The sequence below is a fragment of the Jaculus jaculus genome, chromosome 9, assembly GCF_020740685.1.
Source record: "Jaculus jaculus isolate mJacJac1 chromosome 9, mJacJac1.mat.Y.cur, whole genome shotgun sequence".
In the NCBI taxonomy this organism is placed as follows: Eukaryota; Metazoa; Chordata; class Mammalia; order Rodentia; family Dipodidae; genus Jaculus; species Jaculus jaculus.
This window is the reverse complement of record NC_059110.1, coordinates 86,513,593-86,531,745: the sequence shown is the minus strand read 5'-3', so window position 1 is coordinate 86,531,745 and position 18,153 is coordinate 86,513,593. Positions and strand designations below refer to the sequence as shown.

General features: G+C 42.6%; 1 protein-coding gene across 3 annotated transcripts in view; it reads right to left on the bottom strand.

Annotated features, from left to right (window-relative positions):
- Fam222b (family with sequence similarity 222 member B) overlaps positions 1-18,153 on the bottom strand; it is an 88,158-nt gene that overhangs the window by 26,960 nt on the left and 43,045 nt on the right. The window lies entirely within an intron of this gene.

The following is an 18,153-nucleotide window of genomic DNA, read 5'->3' as shown; positions in this document are numbered from 1 at the left end:
AGTAAATTTCAGGTCAGCCTGGGCTACAGTGAGACCCTACCTCGAAAAACCAAGCAGAAAGACAGGAGACAGAAAAAATGGACATACCAGGGCTTCCACTGCAAATTAACTCTAGATGCATGAGCCACTTTGTGCAACTGGCTTTACGTGGGTACTTGGAAACAACCCAGGTCATTAGACTTTGCAATTAAGTGCCTTAACCGTTGAGCAATCTCTCTAGCTTCCAACTTCTTAATTTTTGACAATTTTATTTTGGTATCACTGGAAATTGACCATTTCAGGAAATACTTATTCAGAGATGTTGAGCATCAAGTCGCTGATTTACTCACAAATAATTCAAGGGAGCCAGGGGTAGGAAGATCAGGAGTTCAAGGTCAGCCTGGGCTATATGAGACCCTATCTCAATTGTCCAAGACTCCCTCCCAAAATTCAAAGGAGCCAGGTGCATTTACTCACCTCTGATATCCCAGCATAGAGGAGGACCTTGAATTCAAGGCCATCCTAGGATACTAGGATCCTGTCTCAAAACACACGCACAAATCTTTGAAGTATACTTCAACTGCTCTATAAATTGGAAAATGTTTTAAAAAATATTTAAAAAGTACAAGACAGGGCTGCTGGAGAAATGGCTCAGCAATTAAGGCGCTGGCCTACAAAGCCTAACAATTGGGGTTCAGCTACCCAGTGCCCGTGTAAAGTCAGATGCGTAAGGTGGCACATGCATCTGGAGATCATTCACACTCATTCTGCTTTCTTCTATCTCTCGCTGCTTGCAAATAAATAAAAAACATTAAAAATAAAAAAAAATACAGGTAAACTGAGCATGATACAGGTAAACTGTGCACCTTTAATCCCAAACACTAGGGAGCACCAGGGAGAAGGATCCACTGAGTTCCAGACCAGCCTGGACTGGAGATTTATGGTCAAAACAAAACAAGGGGTTAGAAAGATGGCTTAGCGGTTAAGGCACTTGCCTGCGAAGCCTAAGGACCCAGGTTCAACTCCCCAGTACCCACGTAGGCGAGATGCACACGGTGGCACATGCACCTGGAGTTCATTTACAGTGGCTGGAGGCCATGGCACACACATTCTATTTGTCTCTTTTCTCTCTCAAATAAATAAAGTATTTAAAAAATAACCTGGGTGATAAGTTGTCTCAGTGACTAAAGGCACTTGCTTGCAAATCCTCCCAGCATGGATTCAGTGCATGCCTTTAAACCCAGAGCTCAGGAGGCAGAGGTAGGAGGATCGCCGTGAGCTTGAGGCCACCTGGAGACTCCATAGTGAAGTCCAGGTCAGCCTGGGCTAGAGTGAAACTCTCCCTGGGAGAGGGGATGGGTGGAGCAAATGTCTGATGTTCTTTTGTTGCAGTAGGTGTTAGAGGGGTCGACAGAATTTTAAAAAGCTACAAAAGTGAACTGGGTATGGTGGTTCACGCCTTTAATCCCAGCACTTGGGAGGCAGAGGTAGGAGGATCACTGTGAGTTCAAGGCCACCATGAGACCATACAGTGAATTCCAAGTCAGTGAGATGCTACCCGGAAAAAAACAAAAGTAAAAAAAGTAGAGCTGGGTGTGGTGGCGCACACCTTTAATCCCACCACTTGGGAGACAGAGGTAGGAGGAGCATTGTGAGTTCGAGGCCACCCTGAGATGACACAGTGAATTCCAGGTCAGCCTGGACTAGAGTGAAACCTTACCTTGAAAAATAAACAAACAAAAATAATAATAATAAATAAAAAAATAAAAATGGTATGCAGCCTGAAGTGGCTTATCAACTTACTAAGTGCTCAAAGGAACAATCTCAAATATGCTATGAATGATAACAGTAACTTATTTTGGATGGGACATCTATTTGGTGTAAGAGAGGCAAGTTGGACATGGTGGCACACTCCTTTAATCCCAGCACTTGAGAGGCAGAGGTAGGAGGATCACAATGAGTACGAGGCCACGCTAAGACTACATAATGAATTCCAGGTAAGTCCGGACCAGAGTGAGACCCAACCTCAAACATACACACACACAAAGAGGCAAAGAAATTAAAAAAAAAAAAAAAAAAAAAAAGCTCCCTCAAGTGGCTCACTGCCCCTTTTGCAGTGTATTCAAACCTTTACTATGACTTTGCTCTTAATAGCTTCTTTCCTTTCCTTTCTATTTTATTTATTTATTTTTTGGAATTTTGAAGGTAAGGCCTCCTTTTAGCCCAGGCTAACCTGAATTCACTATGTAATCTCAGCGTGATCTCAAACTCACTGCAATCCTATCTCTGTCTCCCAAGTGCTGGGATTAAAAGGTGTGCCACCATACAGGCTCTTAATAGTTTCTTGCTGCCTAAAAAAAGAAAAGTGAAAACACCTATTCTTCCAACAAAAATTTTTAAAATCACTATGAAAACAGGCAAAAAGGACTTAACTAAAACGAAATGTTCTGAGCTGGAGAGATGGCTTAGTGGTTAAGCACTTGCCTGTGAAGCCTAAGGACCCCAGTTCGAGGCTCGATTCACCAGGACCCATGTTAGCCAGATGTACAAGGGGGGGGCATGTGTCTGGAGTTCATTTGCAGTGGCTAGAGGCCCTGGTGCACCAATTCTTTCTCTCTCTCTGCCTCCTCCTCTCTCAAATAAATAAAACTAATTAAAAAAAAAAAAAAAGAAATGTTCTAACAGTATCACACTCCAATCACACCATACCTCACATGGACTGGAACTCAAGTAGTAAAGCACTTTAGTGAATGCACAATAACACCTGGCAACAGGTTAAAACTAAGACTTGGATTCTTCACTAATCTTCTGGTTTCATTTACAGTTGAATGGAAAACATTCAGGGAGAAGTAAATCCAAACTGGGCAACACAGAAGGACCTATTCAGGAGCACAAGAAATGTGACTTCCAATGATTCAGACCAGGGATTAACTGTTTGAACTATTCACAGTCTTCTCATTTCATTGGTTTTGATGATAAGGTCTGGCTATTCTAACCCAGACTGGCTAAGAACTCTCTGCTTCAGTCTCCTGAGTACTGGGATTACAGGTCAAGTTTACAGGTATATGCCAACATGCCCAGTTTATGTCTCATCATCTTAAAAAAAATTTTTTTTTGCTTTATTTCTATTTATTTATTTGAGAAAGAGGCAGATAGAGAATGAGAGAATGGCCATGCCAGGACCTCCAGCCACTGCAAAGGAACTCCAGACACATGCACCACCTTGTGCATCTGGCTTACATGGGTCCTGGAGAAGTGCCTTAACCACAACAGCTAAGACAGCTCTCTAGCCCTACTTCTCATTATCTTAATCCATTCTCTCTTTTGAGACAGGGTCTCGTGGAGCTCAGGCTCACCTCAGACTCACCAAGTAGCTGGAAAGTGCTTAGATTACAGGCATGCACCACCACACCCAGTTTTATGTGGTGCTGGGGACAGAACCCAAGACTTTTTTTTTTTTTTTTTTTTGGTTTTTCGAGGTAGGGTCTCACTCTGGTCCAGGCTGACCTGGAATTAACTCTGTCATCTCAGGGTGGCCTTGAACTCATGGCGATCCTCCTACCTCTGCCTCCCGAGTGCTGGGATTAAAGGCGTGCGCCACCACGCCCGGCTCTAACCCAAGACTTTTTTAATGCATGTTAGGCAAGCACTCTACCATATAAGCTATATATTGCCAGCTCCTTAACATCCCTTTCCTTTTAAAGATAGGAATGTTCACTGAGTGTGGTGGCGCACACCTTTAATCCCAGAGGCAACTAACTGTGAGGTTGAGGTCAGCCTAACAAAACATAGTAAATTTCAGGTCAGCCTGAGCTAGAGTGAGACCCTACCTAGAAAAACAAAAAACAAAAAAAACAAAACAAAACAAAACAAAAAAGATAGGAATGTTTAAATCTAGAAAGAGTGGGAATAGAGATTGTAAGAAAGTAAGAAAGACTGGAAAGAAAGGTCTATTAGGGGCTGGAGAGATGACTCAGTGGTTAAGGTAGTTGTCTGTAAAGCCTAATGACATGGGCTTGATTCCCCAGTACCCATGTAAAGTCAGATGCACAAGGTGGTGCATGCCTCTGGAGTTCATTTGCAGCAGCTAGAGGCCCTCCTGTGTCAGTTCTCCCTCTCTCTTTTGATCTCTGCTTCCAAATACATTTTTTAAAAAGTTGTTTTTTTTTTTTTTAAGAGAATGCTCTACTGGACACCATTCTAATTTATCTTTTTAGACAGTGCCTTATATAGCTCAAAGTAGCCTTAGTCTCCTGAGGACGGTAGTGGGGGGTGCACAGTGTTAGGACTACAGGTATGTACCTGTATCTAATGATTCTCATTCTTTATTTTTCTTTTAATTTGTTTGTTTTTGTTTTTGTTGTTGTTTTTCTTTTTTCTTTTTCTTTTTCTTTTTTTTTTGAGGTAGGATCTCAATGTAGCTCAGATTGACCTTGAATTCACCAAGTAGTCTCAGGTTGGCCTCAAACTCATAGCTATTCTACCTCTGCCTCCCAAGTGCTGGGATTAAAGGCATACACCACCACACAGGGCTTCCCATTCTCATTTATCTCTTTAAGATAATTTTCTAAAAAGTTTTATTTAGTTATTTGACAGAAAGGGAGAGGGACAGACAGAATAAGCATGACAGGGTCTCCAGCAAATAAAATCCAGACGCATGCACCACCTTGTGCAACTGGCTTATGTGGGTCTTGGGGAACAGCACCTGGGTCCTTTAACTCTGTAGGCAAACACCTTAACTGCTAAGCCATCCCTCCAGCCCCATTCCCATTTTTTTGTTTATTTTATTTATTTATTTGAGAGCAACAGACACAGAAAAAGAGGCAGAGCGAGAAAGAATGGGCACGCCAGGGCTTCCGGCCACTGCAAACAAACTCCAGACACGTGCGCCCCCTTGTGCATCTGGCTAACGTGGGTCCTGGGGAATTGAGCCTCGAACCGGGGTCCTTAGGCGTCACAGGCAAGCGTTTAACCGCTAAGCCATCTCTCCAGCCCCCCATTCTCATTTATCTTAATGGAGGTGACTGACATCTGAAATGGCCAAAGCCCATAATGGAGTTTGTGGTAGTTTGATTCAGGTGTCCTTCATTAACTTGTGTGTTTTGAATATTAGATCCACAGCTGATAGAAACTTGGGAATTGAAGCCTACTGCAGACAGTGTATTATTGGGGGTGAGCTTATGTGTGTTAATGTCCAGCTTCTTCTTGCCAGTGTTTGGCACACTCTCCTGCTGCTACTGCCCACTTGATGTCAGCCAGAAGGTAATGTCCAGCCTCTGCTCATGCCATTGATTTCCCCTGCCATTATGGAGCTTCCCCTCAAGCCTGTAAGCCAAAATAATAAACCGTTTCCTCTCACAAGCTGCTTTTGGTTGGGAGGTTTATATCAGCAACATGAAGCTAACTACAGTAGAGTTCTTCCTGGAATAGATTTCTTTTGTTGTTCTCCCTCATCAATTTCCAATTTGTTTTTAAGCACTTACTGAATAACATTTCCCCCCATTTCCTATAGTTCAAATTCCCTTCTGTAATACAAGTTTCAAATGGGAGGCTGGAGAGATTGCTCAGTGGTTAAGGCACTTGTCTTCAAAGCCTAACTCCCTGGGTTTGATTCCCCAGTTCCCAAATAAGCCAGGTACACAAAGTGGTGCATACATCTAAAGTTCATTTGCAATGGCAGGAGGCCATGGTGTTTCCATACTCACTTTGTCTGTGGCTGCCTCTTTCTCTCTGACTCTCTCTCAAATACATACATACATATATAATTTTTTTTGTTTTGTTTTTTCGAGGTAGGGTCTCACTCTAGCTCAGGCTGACCTGAAATTCACTCTGTAGTCTCATGGTGGCCTTGAATTCAGTGATCCTCGTACCTCTGCCTCCTGAGTGCCAGGATAAAAGGCATGCACCACCACGCCCAGATAAATATATATATCTTTTAAGTAAAATCGGCTACGGGCTGGAGAGATGGAGATGGTTCAGCAGTTAAAGGTGCTTGCTTGTCAAGCCTGCTCACCCAGGTCCAATACCCCAGTACCCATGCAAAAAGTGGCACATGCAACTGGAGTCTGGTGGCAATGGCAAGAGAATGCAGCATGCCCATTCTCTCTTTACTTACAAATAAGTAAGTAAATATAGTTCTAACAGGCAAGCACACCATCAGGAAGTCTGCTAGGGTTTAAAATATTTTTTCTTTTTTAAAAAATATTTTATATTATTATCTATTTGCTTATTTTTATTTTTTTGTTTTTCGAGTTACGGTCTCACTCTAGTCAAGGTTGACCTGGAATTCACTATGTAGTCTCAGGGTGGCCTTGAACTCAAGGCAATCCTGTTACCTCTGCCTCCCAAGTGCTGGGACTAAAGGCATGCACCACCACACCTGGCTTCCAGGCCTATTTTTTAAAAAACAAGAAATGAGAGGCAACTCTGTCTGCCTCTTCAGTATTATTAGAAGTCTACCTTGCAAAATAAATGGGCATAGCAATACAATCTTTTCTCCTTAAAATGCAAAAGACCAACTAGACAAGGTGGTTCTAGCTGGAGCTGCAGGCAGAGCTTGAACTGGCCTGCTTTTCATCTCAGATGTAGTTTACCTTAGTATTCTTTGTCCTGGATTATCTTTCTAAGGGTTTATCAATTTTTTTAGTGCCCTTTGGGATATGGCTATGTAAAAATTAAACTGTGAATCAGCTGCCAAGCAGCCTGACAGTGTGAGGGTTTTTTTTTTTTTTTTTTGTGACAGGCTCTCATATAGCTCTGACTTGCCTTGAAACTTGCTATGTAGCTATGACCTTGAATCCCTGGGATTACAAGTATGTGGCACCAAAACTGCCTGGCAGTGTGTTTTAAGAGCCTGTAAATGAGCCAGGCGTGGTGGCACATGCCTTTAGTCCCAGCTCTCGGGAGGCAGAAGTAGGAGGATCGCCATAAATTTGAGGTCATTCTGAGACAACAGAGTGAATTCCAGGTCAGCCTGGGTTAGAGTGAGACCCTACCTCAAAAAACAAACAAGCAAAAAACAAAACAAAACAAAAAAAAAAAAGATGGCAGAAGAGCCTGTTATTAGTGTTTGCATAAAGTAAAAGAATAAGATACACACATGCTTGGAGTGAGTCATAACATAAGTGTTCTTCCTCCAAAACTTCTCAGATCATACTAAATAGGAAAGGAAGTTGTAAATACTATCCTTGCACTGTTTCAAAGCTCTTTATGAACTTTTATTGAAAAACATTCTGTGATAGAAGAACACAAAGACCCTGATGGCCGGATGTAATCAGTATAAAAGTGAAGTCAGCTTTAGGAAATTTGAGATGAACCTACCCCGCCCCAAACCCTTGAGAATCCCAGGTTGCCCTCAAACTCACTGTGTGGCTGAAGATGACCTTAAACGTCCAATCCTTCTGCCTTTACCTCCCCAGTGCTGGGATTACAAAGGTGGGCCACATGCCTGGCTATGCAGTACTGAGGTTTGAACACAGACCTTCTTTGTGCAAGGTAAGCTCTCTACCCACTGAGCACAACCCTAGTCCAAGATGCAGTGTATGGGCTGGGTGGATGGCTCAGTGATTAAAGGGACTTACTTGCAAAGTCTGCTGGTCTGGATTCTATTCCCCAGGACCCACATAAAACCAGACACACTAAACGGCCCATGCAGCTGGAATTCATTTGCAGAGGCAAAAGGCCCTGGCATACCCATTTCTTACTCTCAAATAAATTTAAAAATGCATTTTGAGATACAGTTTATTATGCTGCGCTGGTTTGACTATAAATGCATGTCCCCCATAACCTGAGGCCTTAAAATTTTTTTTTTTCTTGTTGCCAAGCGTGGTAGCTCATGCCTTTAATCCCAGCACTCGGGAGGCAGAGGTAGGAGGATAACCATGAGTTCAAGGTCACCCTAAGACTACAGAGTTAATTCCAGGTCAGCCTGGACCAGAGTGAGACCTTACCTTGAAACACACACACACACACACACACACACACACAAATTTTTTGTTATTTTTATTTATTTGAGAGTGACAGAGAGACAGAGAGAGAGAGAAAGAGGCAGACACAGAGAGAGAATAGGTGTGCCAGGCCTCCAGCCACTGCAAACAAACTCCAGACGTGTACGCCCCCTTGTGAATCTGGCTAACATGGGTCCTGGGGAAGTGAGCCTCGAACACGGGTCCTTAGGCTTCATAGGCAAATACTTAACCGCTAAACCACCTCTCCAGCCCAGCCTGAAGTCTTTTTAATTAAGTTTACAACTTAATCTCCAGCAAGCAAAGCTCTGCTGGAGGAGCTGTCACTGAGGGCAGATCTTTAGTCAAGCCCTACTAGATGGCTGGAGAGCCAGTTTGAGCAATGGCTGTTGGTGCCTGCTGCTGTTAATGGTGTTCTCTCTGCTGTGGATGCATGCCAAGTGAGCCAGCTTCTTTTTTTCTTTTTAAGATTTATTTATTAATTTATTAGCGACAGAGATAGAGGGAGAGAGAGACCGACAGAGAGAGAATGGGTATGCCAGGATCTCCAGCCACTGCAGTGAACTCCAGACGCATGTGCCATGCCACCATGTGCATCTGGCATGTGTGACCTGGAGTATCAAACCTCAGTCCTTAGGCTTCGCAGGCATGCACCTTAACTGCTAAGCCATCTTTCCAGCCCTACTTTTTTTTTTCTTTTCTTTTCTTTTCTTTTTTTTTTTTTTTTTTTTTTGTTTTTTTTGAGTTGGGTGCGCCACCACGCCTGGCTTTTTTTTTCTTTTAAAATGTTTATTTTATTTTATTTTTAAGCAGAGACAAAAAGACAGGCCAACAGTGATGGTGCATGACTTTAATCCCAGCACTTAGTAGGCAGACGTAGGAGAATCACCATGAGTTCAAGGCCACCCTGAGACTACAGAGTGAATTCCAGGTCAGCCTAGGCTAGAATGAGACTCCAGCTCACAAAACAAACACAAAAAGAAGACAGACAGAAAGAGAGAATGAGCCCACTAGGGTCTCCAGCCACTGTAAACAAACTTCAGATGCATGCAGCACTTTATGCATCTGGCCTTACATAGGTACTAGGGAATCGAACCTGAGTTATTAGGCTTTGAAGGCAAGTGCCATAACCACAGAGCAATCTCTCCAGCCCCCCTTTCTTTTGAGGGGGGTAGGGGAGTATTTAAGGTAGGGTCTCCCCTAGCCCAGGTTGACCTGGAATTCACCTGGTAATCTCAGGGTGAGTGATCCACTTAACTCTGCTTCCTGGATGCTGAGATTAAAGTAGTGTGCTACCATACCTGGCCCTCTTTTAAAACAAACAGGGCTGGATAGATGGCTTAGTGGTTAAGCGCTTGCCGGTGAAGCCTAAGAACCCCAGCTTGAGGCTTGATTTCCCAGTACCCACGTAAGCCAGATGCACAGGTGGCAAACTCCATCTGGAGTTCGACTGCAGTGGCTGGAGGCCCCGGGTATACCTATTCTCTCTCTCTGTCACTCTCAAATAAATACATAAATAAACAAAATTTTTAGAAAAGTTTTTCTAGTCCCCCCCCCCCCGAGTTAGGGTTTCACTCTAGCCCAGGCTGACCTGGAATTTACTCTGTATTCTCAGGATGGCCTCAAACTCACAGTGATCCTCCTACCTCTGCTTCCTGAGTGCTGGGATTAAAGGCTACCAGGCCTGGCTTTTTTTTTTTTTTTTTTTTTTTTTCACTTCCATGGGAGAGAGAAATCACCAGTGCAGATCAACTGTGGACACTGCAAGCTTTGAATTTGGCCACCCAGGCCAAATGAGCCAACAGATGCAATAGTGGCATATCTGTTATGAGGGAAACCAACTACTCTCTAATTGGAGTAGAGACCTGTTCCACTGGAGGGAATACATGCCTGATACTGAAAACCTATGACAAGAAGTCATGAGCGCTAGGGATGCAACATCTGCTGGTATCTGACTAAATGTATATACTGTGGTCATCAAACTGACCAGTAAGCACTTCTCTTAATGTTCATACCCATGTATTAATGCTACTCTCACTTTTAATTAGAGAAGCTTCTCTTTTCAGATGGTGGTGACCTTGGGATGATTCAAAAGGCACTACAGTGCTGAGGAGGAGTAACAGAGGAGTGCTCAGCACTGAAACAATTCTATTACACCTTCCAAGACTCAGGGTCCATGGTGGAAAGAATATAAGAGCAAAAGCAAGGGTAAGACTGCTTACAATGCACTCTTCTAGACACAAAATGGCCTGGATATCCATGACCTTGCAGTGCCTGACACTACCTACACAAGACCATAATAATAGGAGGAAAAGATGATGACATCAAAATAAAAAGAGAAACTGAGACGGGGAAGGGATATGAGTGGCAGTGTGAAGGGGAAAGTGGGGGAGGGGAGGGAATTATTATGGTTTCTTGACTAAAATATTTTTATTTTGATTGACTGATTTCAGAAAAGGACAAAGAATGGGCACACCAGGGCCTCCAGCCACTCACTGCAAACAAACTCCAGATGCATGTATCACTTTCAGCATCTGGCTTTCGTGGGTATCAAACCTAGGTCCTTTGACTTTGCAGGCAAGTACCTTAACCACTAAGCCATCTCCTCAGCCCAGTTTATTGTCTATACTTATAGATGTTTTCAATAAAAAATAAATAAAAATATTTTAAAATAGTTCTTTATTTGAGAGCGAGAAAGAAGCAGAGAAAATGGGTGTACCAGGGCCTCTAACCACTGCAAATGAACTCCAGATGCATGTGCCACCTCATGCATCTGGCTTATGTGATACTGGAGAATAGAACCCAGGTCCCCAACCTTCACAGACAAGCACCTTAACTACTAAGGCATCCCTCCAGCCCAATAAAAATATTTTTGAGATAGAGAGGAGGGGGGGAAGGGAATAAGTATGGGATTACTAGTGCTTCCTGCCACTGCAAATGAACTCCAGATGCACCTGCCACTTAGTGCATCTGGCTTTATGTGAATAGTAATGAATTGAACCCAGCCAGTCAGATATTGCAAGCAAGTGCCTTTATGCCTTTAACCACTGAGCCATCTCTCCAGCCCTAATCTTGAGCTTCTCATCCTTCCTCCTCTACCTCCCAAGTGCCAAAAATTACAGGCTTGTACCACTATACCTGCTATTTTCCTTCTTTTTTATTCTATTTTATTTATTTATTTATTCTGGTTTTTAAAAACCTTGTTATATATTTAAGAGCAACAGACAGAGAAAGAGCAGATATATACAGAGAATGGACGTGCCAGGGCCTCTAGCCACTGCAAATGAATTCCAGACATGTGTGCCCCTTTGTGCATCTGGCTAATGTGGGTCCTGGGGAATCAAGTCTCGAACTGCAGTCCTTGGGCTTCACAGGAAGTACTTAACCGCTAAGCCATCTCTCCAGCCCTATTTATTTATTTGTTTTAATTTGAGACAGAGATGGGGACACCAGGCCCTTTAGCCTCTGCAAATGAACTCCAGATGCATTCACCACCTGGCTTATGTGGGTCCTGGGGAATCAAACCTGTCCCCTTTGGCTTTGCAGGCAAGCGTCTTAAACACTAAGACATCTCTTTAGCCCCTAATTTCCTTCTTTATGTACCTCTTTCTCTATCTAGCAATGGTTATTTCTACATGTATCTTCAACTTTCTATTAAAAGAACATTGTAAAGTTGGGCATGGTGGCACATGCTTTTAATTCTAGCACTTGGGAGGCAGAGGTAGGAGGAATGCTGTGAGACTGAGCCCACCCTGAGACAACAGAGTGAATTCCAGGTTAGCATGGGCTAGAGTGAGACCCTACCTCAAAAAACCAATCAATAAAATAAAATAAAATAAAAGCCGGGCATGGTGGCACACGCCTTTAATCCCAGCACTCAGAAGGCAGAAATAGGAGGATTGCCATGAGTTCAAGGCCACCCTGAGACTTCATAGTAAATTCCAGGTTAGCCTGGGCTAGAGTGAGACCCTACCTCTAAACTCCAAATAAAATAAAACAAAAGAACATTGTAAAATTCCTATGGAGGGGCTGGTTTTACAGCTCAGTTGTTATGAATGCTTACCTAGCATGCATGAATTCCTGGGTTCAATTCCCAACACTCCAGGAAGCTGAGCACAGAGGTGCACAAGTCTGTAATCCCAGCACTCGAGAGGTACAGACAGTAGGTAAGAAATTCAAGGTCATTCTTATCTACAAAATGAGTTTCAGACATGCCTCAGATATGTTAGACATGTCTTTAAAGAAATCGTTAGCAGTTAAGGTGCTTGCCTGCAAAGCCAAAGGACCTAGGTTCAATTCCCCAGGACCCACGTAACCCAGCTGCACAAGGTGGCCCATGTGTCCGGAGGCACTAGCATGCCCATTCTCTCTCTCTCTCTCTCCCTCTCTCCCTCCCTCTCTTCCTCCCTCCAATAAATAAAAAATAAAAATAAGCCAGGTGTGGTGGCACATGCCTTTAATCCCAGCACTTGGGAGGCAGAGGAAGGAGGATCACCATGAGTTCAAGGCCACCCTGAGACTACATAGTGAATTCCAGGTCAGCCTGAGCTGGAGTAAGACCCTACCTAGAAAAACCCAAAAACAAAATAAAATACAACTAGAAGGAGCTGGAGAGATGGCTTAGTAGTTAAGGCACATGCCTGCAAAGCCTAACCACCCTTTTTTGATTCTCCAGGTCCCACGTAGGCCAGATGCATCTGGTGGCACATGCATCTGGAGTTTGTTTGCAGGGCTAGAGGCCCTGGCATGCCCATTCTCATTCTCCCCTCTCTCTGTCTCTAATAAATAAATAAAATTTTTTAAATCTTTAAAACAAAATTCAACCTGAAGACCAGACTGGACCTTGCCAATTACTATAATCTTACAATTAGCACATACTGCTGTGAATGAAATTTAGTTCTGTCTATTCTTCTATGATAAGCAGCACTGAGCTCAAGGGTATGATCCCAGAATATAAAAAGCCATTAAGTCTGTTCCTAATAGATTCTTTAAAATATGATCCTACACAGCTCTTCAAAAGAAGGGTAATATGTTTTAATTGTGAAATGGATTTTTACAACACTCTGACCTCTTGTCTAAAGGAGGTCTGGGAAAAGAAATAACTACAGTGCAGGGAGGGAATGAAATGTGTCATAGTGGTTATTAAAATCCATCAAGTTCATACTTCAGCATTGAGATAACTGCAGCCAACTACTGACTCACAAGTAATTATCACTGCTATCTGCAATAAAAGTTAATTGGACATAATTGAACTAACGCCCTAATCGGAGGAAAGCTGCAAACTGGCAATGAGCTGATTTCTCCAGCTCCTTCCATCTGATAGCAAAGAAGCTGCTAATGATAATTTGTGGACAAACACAAAATTGCTCTCATGGTTTCCCTACTGCAAATCACTCAGCAATTCTAGCTAATGCCCAGGATGATGGGCCAGAAGAAAAATCATCAACCAGTACTTCCTCTGATAAAGATGAATTTTAACAATAAACAAGCCCAACAAAAGGTGAAAGTTGATGGGAATTATTAAGTTTCCCCTGGACACCGTAAATAAGACACTGTGGTCTTATCTCCACATACTAATACTACATACTGTATGCACCCTGTGCCAAGAGAATGTACTAGTAGGAAGAGAAATGATGCAAGGCCACAAGCAAAGATGATACTAATAATTTATCTTTTCTCAGAGAATCCTAGGTGACCATGCTTTTAGATCTGCTTCAATACCAAAATCTAAATCACTTTTGAATGGACATTAGAAACAGCAGATTCTTGTGGCTGACACATGTACTTCTACTCAGCTCAAGATGTTTAGATGGCACGTATAATCAGATTTTTTTTTTTTTTTTTTTTTTGGTTTTTCGAGGTAGGGTCTCACTCTAGCCCAGGCTGACCTGGAATTAACTCTGTAGTCTCAGGGTGGCCTCGAACGCACGGCGATCCTCCTACCTCTGCCTCCCGAGTGCTGGGATTAAAGGCCTGCGCCACCACGCCCGGGTTTAATCAGATTTTTTAAAACTTTATTTGAGAGAGAGAAGGAGGCATATAGGGAGAGAGGGAGAGGGAGAGGGATTAAGAGAGAAAATGAGCACACCAGGGACCCCAGCCACTGTACACAAACTCCAGACACATGTGTCCACTTGTGCATCTGGCTTACGTGGGTCCTGGGTAATCAACTGAGGTCCTTTGGCTTTGCAGGCAAATGCCTTAACCGCTAAGCCATCCCTCCAGGCCCACCCTACCTCTTTAGCTGTGTCTATAGCCCTAAGTAACTAAGACTCTTAGGGTTATATATATCTTAAAAATCATTCTAGCCAGGAGAGGTAGCATACACCTTTAATCCCAGAACTCAGGAGGCAGAGGTAGAAGGATTACCATGAGTTCAAGGCCAACCCAGACTACACAGTGAATTCCAGGTCAGCCTGGGCTAGAGCAAGACCCTATCTCAAAAAAACAAACAAATCAATAATTTTTTAAAAGGCACATAATTGCAAAGCCTGACAGCCTAAATTCAATTCCCCAATAGCCAATGGCACATATATGTACAGTTTGTTTGCAGTGGCAGGAGGTCCTGGTGTGCTCATACTTCATACTCACTAGTCTTATCTATGTCTCTCTCCCAAATAAATAAATATATTTTTCAAGAACTACTCTTAACATTCCATTTACCTTTAACATACATACACATCCACACACCCATCAATAGAACAAGAAAGCAGAAGGTAACATTTTCACCAGGAAATTCTCAATTTTAAACTTGGCTTTCATATTTGTTAACCCCAGTATTTAGGAGGTAAAGGCAAGAGGATCAGGAGGTAAAGGTCATCCTCAGCTACACTGTGAGTTTGAGATAAGAACCAGTTTCAGAAGACCTGTTATCAAACAAAAGAAACTAGCCAGGTATGGTAGCTCATACTTACAAACCCAGCACCAGACAAGCTGAGGCAAGTAGACTGTCATAATTCAAAAAACAAACACACACAAAAAGTACCAGTTTTAAAGTAATGACTTATAGGTTGAAGATATAGCTCAATGGCAGAGTATTTGCCTAATATGTTGAAGCCCTAGGTTCAACCCTCACACCACCAGCAAACAAATAATAGCAATAAAACAAAGTGATGACTTGCCGTACTACTTTAATCACAACCTGAATAATCAAAATAAGTTTCATTTTGGCCAAAAGCTCTGAACAGTAGTACATACTGCTCAATGTTAGAAAGGTGTTTATTGGGTTGGAGAGATTATCTTTTGCTGGTCAGATATCTATAATTCACTCAGAGATGATGGCTGATTTTCATATAAAAAAAGATGCCAACAAAGACAGGCCAGCATGACAAGTCAGTTTCCCATTTACTTGGAAAATTTTAATTCTCCAAGGAACCACAGTTTGGAACTACAGTTCAGTTAAATATCAAGGGTCTCATCTAAGGGAAGGGTATCCATCTTCTGTCCTCAGACATCAGAGATTCAGATTTGGGGCTTTAAAAAAAAATTATTTATTTATTTGTCAGAGCGAGAGCGAGAGCGAGAGCGAGAGCGAGAGAGAGAGAGAGAGAGAGAGAGAGGGAAAAGAGAAGGGGGGGAGAGAATGGGCGCACCAGGGCCTCCAACCACTGCAAATGAACTCCAATCGCATGCACCCCCTTGTGCATTACATGGGTCCTGGAGAATTGAACCAGGATCTTTTGGCTTTGCCAGCAAACACCTTAAACGCTAAGTCATCTCTCCAGCCCCAGATTTTGGGCCTTTTAGGACTGTAAGACTGACCTAATACCAATGCCACCCTTCGGCAATGACGCTCATGTTTTTGGCTGCAAAATGAATTATATCAACTGGCTTTCTTAGTCTTCCTGTTAAACAACTATCATAGTTCTCCACCTCCATGGTATTAAACAATTACCATAATACATCACATCATGTATTTATAGATCATAATGGTGGGACACTTTTTCAAGAAACAAATAAAAAGGGCTGGAGGAATGGCTTAGCGGTTAAGGCACTTGCCTGTGAAGACTAAGGACCCAGGCTTGATTCTTCAAGTCCCAAGTCAGCCAAGTATACAAGGTTGCACATGCATCTACAGTTCATTTGCAGTGGCTAAAGGCCCTGGCATGCCCATTCTCATGCTCTCTCTATCTCTATAATGAGTAAATAAATAAATAAAGTAAGTAAAAATAAACAAATAAATAGATTTACCATATGATCCAGCTATACCACTCCTAAGCATATATCCTAAGGACTCATCTCACTACCTTAGAGATACTTGCTCAACCATGTTTACTGCTGCTCTTTTCACAATAGCTAGGAAATGGAACCAGCCTAGATGTCCCTCAACTGATGAGTGGATAATGAAGATATGGCTCAATTACACAAGGGAATTCTACTTTGCAGTAAATAAAAATGAAGTTATGAAACTTGCAGGAAAATGGATGGATCTGGAAAGGATTATATTAAGTGAGGTAACCCAGGCTCAGAAAGCCCAATGTTGCAGTTCTTTCTCATATGTGGATCTTAGCTACAAATGATTGGACTTCTATGTGAGTAGGAAGAAAACTCAGTAGCATAGGCCAGTAAGCTAGAAAGGAGCTATAAAAGGGAATAGAAAGGAAGGGAGAGAGGCAATTAATAGAATGGTATTGTATATATGTAAGTATAAAGAAAACAGATTAATGGGGGTGAAAAGGCCTAAGTGAGGTCAGGGGAAGAGATTGAATAAAGGAAAGGTGGAGGGAGGACTAATTAAAATATAAGAGGATATAAATAAATCATATGGAAACCTACTTTTTGGACAACGGAACACTCAGGAGCCACACATTGTTACTAGAAAATTTTCAGTGCCAGGGATGGGATACCTTCCAGTGTGTTGTTGACCAGGGAAGTCCCTGATGACCCCCAAAACATTAAAGGCTTTGAAAAGGAGACATAAAGGGAAGAGAAAGGAAGGGAGGAGGATACTTAATAGGTTGATATTGTATATATGTAATTACAATGATTGTAATGGGGAGGTAATATGATGGAGAATGGAATTTCAAATGGGAAAGTGTGGGGGTGGGGAGGGAGGGAATTACCATGGGATATATTTTGTAATCATGGAAAATGTTAATAAAAATTAAAAAAAAAACCCAAGGATGTTCCAGTTCTAGAATCCCCTATCCGCATAGGAGTCTGTTCTCTGTGCTCTCTTTTCCTCTTACTGTGAAATAAGCTTTGACCTTTTAAACAACAAAAAAAAACATTAAAGGCTTATTGCCAAGGCCCTTGGTTTCCCACCAGGAATAGATGGTAAGACCTTATTGCTGAAGACTCCATACATTTGGGCTGCAAGTTCACTGAGAAATCCTACTGGAGCTGAGCCGAAAACCTGCTCCATGTAGACCAACTGACAGAAAGCTGGAAAAGGCTATGTTACATGCAGTTCAATGGGAGAGAGCAAAATCACCAGTGAAGATACTCAACAGTGGACACTGCAAGCCTTAAAGTTGGCCAGGCAGGCCAAATGAGCCAACTGGTGCACATTTGTTATGCAAGAACCCGTCTACCCTCTAACTGGACTGGAGGCCCGCTTCATGGGAGAAAATACAAACCTGATTCTGAAAACCTACAACAGGAGTAATCATGAGCCCTAGAAGTGTAATGTCTGCTGCTGTCTGCCTAAACGTACATACTATGCTCATCAAACTGCCCAGTGAGTACTCCTCTTAATGTCCACACCCCGTATATTAATGCTACTCTCACTTTTGATTAGAAAACCTCTCTTTTCAGATGGCAGTGACCTTGGGATGACCCAGAAGGCACCATGGTGCTAAGAAGTGACAGGAGTGCCCAGCACTGCAATATCTCTATCACACCTAAGGCTCAGGATCAACTGCAGAAGAGGTGGCGGAAAGAATTTAAGAGCCAAAGGAAGGGTAAGACTCCTTACAATATGCTCCTCCAGACACAAAATGGTCTGGATATCCATGACCTCAGAGTGCCTGACACTACCTACACAAGATCATCATAACAGGAAGAAAAATAAAAGTGAGACTGATTGAGAGGGGGAGGGGATATGATGGAGAAGGGTAAGGGGGGAGGGGAGAGAATTACCATGGGATATTATTTACAATTATGGAAGTTGTTAATAAAAAATAAAATAGGGGGCTGGAGAGATGGCTTAGTGGTTAAGCGCTTGCCTACGAAGCCTAAGGATGCCGGTTCGAGATTCAATTCCCCAGGA